Genomic DNA, 7,470 nt, shown 5'->3' with positions numbered 1-7,470 from the left:
GCGCAGCACGTTCCTGCGCGGAGCCGCTTCATACCCTGCACCGGGGAGGAGGGGGGCGGGGCCGGGGCTCTCTGGGGGCGGGGCGGGGATGAGGAGTTGCGCTGGGGGGGAGGTGTCAGGTTGACCCAGGGACCCGCCCTTAGCTGGGCTGGAGAGGACGGAGGCGCCCCGGGGCAGGCTGGGAGTTGTAGTTCCTGGCTCGTCTCACGGCGGACGCGCCCCCTCCCGGTGCACTCTGGGAAGCGTAGTTCTCTCTCTCTCTCTCTCTCTCACACACGGCCTCTATTGGAGGAGGAGCCGTAACTCGTCACTTCGCCGCGCCCCTCCCCGCTCCCTGATTGGCGGAGAGAGCGCGGGACAGAGACTCGGCACGTGGGGGGGAGGCCCCGCTTCCCTCGCCCCGAGGCTTCGCTGCCCCCCCCCCCGGGCGCGCGCTGCGGCCGTTGGGATTCGAATCCCGAGTGGGATCCGGGCTGGGGGGGGCACAGGGCAGAGGCAGCGCGGAGTGAAAGGGCTTCACCCCCCCCCCCAGCTGGGCCGGGGGGGGCTGAGCTGCCTGGGAGCAGCCCCACAAGCAGCAGCCTGGGGCCGCGGGGCCCCTCAGCCCCCCCCAACCTGCCCCCGCAGTGTTCCCCCCCCCGCTGTGACCCTCCCGCCAGCCCCGCCCCCGGCGTCCCCTCCCCCACCCTGTCCGCTCTGCCCGACCTTTCCCTTCGCCCCCCCCGCCCTCCTCACCCTCAGCGCCCCGACCCCACCCTCCTCCTCCCCCACAGCGCCCTGCCCCTAACTGCCTCCAGCCCATTTCTCCATGGCTGGGCCCCACTTTCCCATCCCCCCACTGCCCCAGTCCATCCCCAGGGTGTGACGTTCCTCATCTCCAATCTCTCCTGCCCCCCAACCTGCCGGGTTCCCCTTTTCAGCCACTGTGGGGTCCTCCAACCCGCCCCCACCCATCCACTCTGGGCTCTAAATCCCACATTCCCACAATGCACCTTGGTAACCCCACCCTCCTCTATCCCTAATCCCCCTAGTCCCTTCTCTTGGGTCCCCCTGGACACCCCAACCCACAGTCCAGCCCCCACATACATCCCAGTCACTCATTCACACGCTGAGCTAGTCCTTCAGGGGCCCCCACAGCCCACCAAACTTCTCCATCCATGAGCCCTGTGGGCCTGTGGCCGGGAAGGTTGGGAAGCTCCCACTTTGGCTGGGCTGGGTGTGGATGTTAATCTTTTTCTGTCGTGTGTGTGCTGAGCTCACCAAGGCTTTTTGCTCCCTCGGGGTGGGGGGTGGTTTTGGCCGAAGGTGACATGGTTTGGTAGCCCTGTGGATGCTGCGTGGTGTCTGGAATGGGGCGTGTGTGTTCCCATCATGCCCCTTCCCCTCTGCCTGCAGAGCTGAGGACAGACAGGTCTGAGGAGCAGAGCAGGAGCTCTGGGAAGGAGAAGAGCAATATGAAGATGGAGTCTAAGATGAGGCCAAGTGACTTCTGTGGAGGGAGACATGCTGGACAGCGCCAAGGATTGGGGAGACAACCAGGTGTGAGCCCAGGGCGCAGATTTCTAATTGTAGCTGTGATGGCAGAATGGGAGGAGGGTTGAAGCCGGAGCCCTGGGGTGCGGGAGTAGCGAGAAGAGGAGCCTCGCCACCGTTGCTTATTCTTTTCCTCTTGTGTTGTGTTTCATACCAAGGGAAAAGAAGTCGCGGGGACGGAGTCCAGCTCTGAGGTGAGATGGAAAGTGAGCGAGAGCAGTGACCTCGTGAATCCTGTTGGTGCCAGGCAAGACCTGCCCAACTGGGATGAGAGTAGCTGTCTCTATCGCTGAGAGAAGTATCTGGTTTGGGAAGGGCTCTGGTCACAGCCCCCCTGGCTCCAGGCAGGGACGTCCTGTTACCTGGGTGTGGGTTTCCGGACTAGCTGTGGCTTCAAGGGAGATGATGTTGCCATTTGCGGGAGTTGATCATCTCTCTGGCCAGGAGTGGTGTGTGCTCCCTAGCAGAAGGTTGGATCCATGACAGTGACTCCCTGTTGTGAGTTTTTTTCTTCCTCCGAGGTTTCTCTACCTGTGTTGGCCAACTTACACTCAAACTCTCTCTCTCCTTTCATGGACACCTGTCATGTTCAGTTGCCTGCATCCTCTTCCTCTGCTTCCCCTCCCCCAGTCTCCTATGGGCTCAGCTGGGTCTATCTACCCACGGGCAAGGTCTCTGCCGTACTGGGAAGGATGTGTCCTGCCTGCCAGGATAAGGGGGTTGCTCCTCCCACCCCCTATCTTCAGGGAGACCTCATTGGTGTAACTGGGTCACAGCGTGAGTGGCCAGTCATGTCTTTGGGTCTGTAGAGTCTGAGACTGAGAGGGGTGGTCTCGCGGTCATGGCTTTGGGTGCAGGAGAAGTGGGGCAGGGATTAGAGATGCCCAGAACCCCCCTTATCACCCGCTAGCTCCATTACTGCATCACCCAAAAGCCTCGCTCAGGGTCCACTATGCCTCCTTGTGCTGGGCACTGCAGGGACAATCAGAGGGACAGCAGGATGCATGAGGAAATAGATGAGTGTGTGAGGCAGATGGGTGAAGGAGGTGTGTGGCATACATTGGGGACGGATGGGGGTTGAGAGTTGATGGACAGCGGGACAGATGGAGAGATGCAGGGATGGATGGTGACGTCACAAGCTGGACTTATGATGGTCACTGGCCTTGTCATCTCCTGCCCCCATCTGCCCGTCTGACTCTGCCCCTGTCTCTCGCAAGCAGCACTCAGCAGAGTCTGGCCCTGTCGTTACACTGGTGCCTACATGCAGTGCACACCTGTGTGTTATGTGCTCCTGGAGAGCTCAGGCAGGGACAAGCGTGCGGCTCACGGCTGCTGAACCAGCTACTCCAAAACTGCCACAGATCTCCCCCTCCTTGGGCAGCAAGACCCTGGCCGGGGGGTTCCCTGTCCCTCCTCGCTGCCAAAGCAGCCTGCTCAGCACAGAGACCGAGGTCACCTGCCTCCGCCCAGCCTCTAGCTGGAGCTGCCCCAGCCCCGAATTGCTGGTCTCCAGCCTGGCCGGGGTTGGTGCGATGTCCTAGCGGAGTCCGTTCCTTCTCCCCGGGTAGATGACGATTTTCCCCACTGCAGTTAGTTGCTCTTTCTCTGCTTCCCCATAGGCCCTCCCCACTGATAGTGACCCCTGCTGGCCAGGCACGGGAGTGTCCTGTAGGTGCCTTCTTGTAGGAGCAGTGACTCCTGGTGGCGAGGGGCAGCAATGCCTGGCTTGTATCCCCCCTAGCATTGCTGCAGCGACCCCTGGTGGCCACTGAGGGCAGTTGCCTGTGTGACCCCACCACTGCCATTGCGCCTGTGAGCGCTGGTGGGTGGGTGAGGCAGGGCCCTGTATGTATATCAGCCATTGGGGCAGTGCCCTCTGCGTATCCCACTCTCATCTCGGTGACTCGTGTTGCCCAGGTGGGGCAGTCCCCTGTGTGTATTTACTCCCCTCAACCCCTGCATTGGGCCAGTGAGCACTGGTAGCCAGAGGAGTCAGTGCCTGAGGTGTGTTCTTCACCTCCCCCAAGGTGTCAGGGTGCCTGGGTGGCCGTGTCAGGCAGTGCCCTGGGTATCTTCCAACCCCTTTGTGGCAGTGAGCCCTGCTCCTGGTGTGTGTCACTCCCCCACTAGGGATGTGCACTGGTGGCCAAGTATGGCAGTGCCCTGTGTGTAGCCCCCTCCCCCCCCCACCCCCGGGTGACCAGATAGAAAGTGTGAAGAATCGGGATGGGGTGGAGGGCAATAGGCACCTACATAAGAAAAAGCCCCGAATATCGGGACTGTCCCTATAAAATCGGGACATCTGGTCACCCTATCCCCTCTACTCCTGTGCCAGGTATGGCAGGCACTGATCCCTGGCATCCCCGTGGGGCAATACCCTCTGTATATCCCCCAATTGGGGCAGTGACCCCTGCTGGTCAGGTGAGGCAGTGCCCTGTGTGTGTGTCCCCCTATTTAGGTAGTGACCCCTGGTGGCTAAGTGAGGCAGTGGCCTTTGATTTCCTCTTCTCTCCCCAGCCCCCTCTCTCTCTGGGGTAGGGCCCCCAGTTGGGGCACTACCCGATGTGTATCTCTACTAATTGGAGCAGTGACCTCCCCGTGGTGCTCTGGTGTGGCAGTGCCCTATTGGTATCTCCCTCCCCCTCTCCCCACACCATTGTGGTAGTGGCCACTTCAGGCAGTGGCCTGTTTATCATCCCCCCACACCACCACCACCACCATTGCAGCGGTGCCCCCTGGTGGCCATGTGCGGCAGTGCCCTGCATGTATCCCCCCCAACCATTGCTGCAGTGACCCCAGGTGCCCAGTTTGAGTAGTAGCCTGTGTGTACCTCACCTCTTGGGGCAGTAACTTGTGGGACCAGCTAAAACAGTGCACAGTCTGTGACGTCTGGTGGCCACGTAGGGCAGTGGCCTGTATGTATCATCTCCTCTGGAGCAGTGACCACTGGTGTCTTGGTGCTAAGATGCAGCCACCTCTGGGTTACATGGTGGGGCTGTTTACAGGACAATGGGGACAGGCCCCGCTGTTCCAGGAAGTAGGGGAATGTCTGGTGTTCGGGGCAGAGCATTCCACTTTCTATTGAACTGTGATGCTCTGAGCGGTAGCGGAGTCAACATGGGGCTGGCACAATCCATAGACCAGGTTGTTATATAAAATGCACATGGATTTTAACCCTTCACATACAGTAAGGGCAACGTTCTTGGTTCAGGCTTGTGGCAGTGATGGAATAAACTGCAGGTTCAAATCAAGTCTCTGGAGTCCATCCACAGCTGGGATAGGCCATTCAGTCCTTTGTACAGAGCTTCAGTTTGTAGCAAAGTCCCTCCAGGGGTATGAAGCAGGATTGAAGACAAAATGGAGATGAGGCATCAGCCTTATATTGTCTCTTGCCATGTGGTCTTTGCTTTCTTTTTCCCAAGGACACTCTACCCAGCATGAGGCATAGAAAAACCTTAGAGTTCTGTCCATAGGCAGGTCCCTGCATACCTTGCTGAGTGACAAGGGATAGCTGCCTTCTCTCAATGGGTCGATTGTATAGCTGATGGTCCTTAATGGGCCATCAAGCAGGTTAGGCAGAACTGACACCAACTTGTCTGGCTGGGGTGTTCCCTGGAAGCAGAGCACAAGTTTGAAATATGGACAGTATATTCATAACGTCAACTACAAGAATGATACACATCTAGAGATAGCATAATTATCATCACCCAATCAGAACCTCTCCATAGACCCCTTACACGACAACCTTTCTATAATATTGGCTGCAAATATAGAACAGTGGTCCCAACGGTGATCTATACAGTTACAGATTATGTCAATAACATCACAGGAGGTGACACGGCATCAGTGAGACTGATACTGGAATAGCCTCCAGTTTTGGTGTCCTCATTTGAAAAAGATGTTGTGAAATTGGAGCTGGGGCAACAAACAGCCACCAAACGTTCTGAGTGCTGGAGAAAAATGCCTTCTAGTGAGCTATTGAAAGAGCTCAACCTGTTTAGCTTATCAAAATAAGATTGAAAGGTGACTTCATTGAAGCGTTGAAGGGCCTTAATCGAGAGAAAAGATTGGGTATTAAAGCAGAGAAAGGCATAACAAGCCCCAATGGCTGGACGGTGAAAAGAGACAAATTCATATTACAACTAAGGCACAAATATTAACCAGCGAGGATGATTCACCACAGGAACAAACTACCAAGGAAAGTAGTGGATTCTCCATCTCCTGATGTCATTTAATGAAGGCTAGATGCCTTTCTGGAATGTGTTTGCCCCAAAAGTAGCTCTTGTGTCATACAGGAGGCCTGTGATATGCAGGGGATCAGATTAGATGCTCTAATGGTCCCTTCTGGCCATAAAGTCGACTAATTTCTGAAAAATTGAGTGTAGCATTGGGAGCAGCATCTGATGTTTTCCTATCTAGCCGGCTTGCTTCCTAGAATGAATGCTTCTTGAGCGGGGTGATCCACAGGGAGTAGCTCAAACCTCCAAAGTGCCTGGCCAGGGGCAGGACATTAGCACAGCAAGGGAGGGGTGTGGCAATGACATCACAAAGGCCTTTTGCAAGACCTCAGTTTATTGGTCAAAGGTGGTGGGGAGGTGGTGACCTCACAGAGAGATGCTGACATCAGCCAGGCAGGACAGGGGTGAGAGGCCAGAGAAACCTCAGAGACCCCTGTGGCTTTGCTTCAGCAAGTCTCCTTCTCCAGGTCTCTTTTTGAGGACTGAGAGATTATTCAGGTTCACGGATGTGAGCACCAGGAGGAACCTCTTTCGACTTTTCTCCTTCCGTTTTCCTGATTTTACTAGAAAACAGCCGTCCCTGTTTAGAAGGTAAGAGCCTCCTTGAGGTTTGAAACCTGTTCAGTCTGATTCATCAGATGACAGTTGAATTCTAGGCATGGAAAACACGAGTTTAAGGAGGCAGAATTTTATTCTGCACCTGGGATTTTGTCCCTTAGAATCACTGGGGACATTAGGGTTTGTTCTTTTGGTTTCACCTTTTCCTCCATCCATCCCTCCCTCCTTTCTCTTTCTTCTTTTGTCCTCTCTCCTGTTCCCCTCCCAAGACCAGGAGTTGTGTGTGTGTGTGTGTGTGTGTTATGGGGGAGCAGTGTGTTTTTTCCCCGTGAAGCCAGCACCAGACCTGGCACCACCCCCAGCTCTGCCCCCTTCCTGCCACTGCAACCCCATCTCACATCCTGACCCTGGCTGGGCGCCTCTGGCCCCTCATAGCAGGGGGCTGTGCAGGGGGGTCTCCTTGCAACCATGAGTGGGTGTCTGGTGGGTGGTGTCACCTCCGCCAGAGACCCCCCAAGAAACTCACTAGCTTCCTCCGCATGCGGGGAGGGGCTTCTACTTTCTGTCTTGGGGGGGGGAGATTCCGTGATGTCAGAGCCTATGGTGAGAGGGGTTCGAATCACGAGTCTGGAGTGGCAGGGCAACCCCCTCCCCCAGTCAGATTCTGCTAGGGGGCTGGGCTGGGATCTGTAGGGAGGAAGACACAGGAAAAAGCAGCCGCCACAATGGAACCCAGGAGTCCTGGCTCCCGGTCCCCCTGCTATGACCTCTAGACCCACCTCTGCTCCCAGAGCCAGGGATAGAACCCAGAGGTCCCTGGTGCCCAGCCCCCTCCCTGTTCTGACCACTAGACCCCACTCCTCTTTTAGGCTCGCTGCCTCTTCTATCCACCCAGCCCACCTGTCCATCCCTTTGCTGCAGGTTTCTGGGGTGTCACCCCTGCTCTGCACTCCCCCAGTGCAGCCCAAGGCCTTTCCTCCCCCAACCACACATCCTCTTCCCCTCGTGCTGGATCGTCTGCTTGGACCCCTGTCCCCTCTCGGGGATTGTGCAGTGGCCCAGCACCAGGCAACGCAGAATGTAAACCACAGGCCCTGCCCTGCCCCACCACACTGGAGCTGCCTTCCAAGTACATTGGAGC

Source organism: Mauremys mutica, unplaced genomic scaffold (assembly GCF_020497125.1).
Source record: "Mauremys mutica isolate MM-2020 ecotype Southern unplaced genomic scaffold, ASM2049712v1 000623F_np12_subseq_1:106961_obj, whole genome shotgun sequence".
Taxonomy (NCBI): domain Eukaryota; kingdom Metazoa; phylum Chordata; order Testudines; family Geoemydidae; genus Mauremys; species Mauremys mutica.
The sequence above is the reverse complement of the archived record's forward strand: the minus strand, read 5'-3'. Positions refer to the sequence as shown.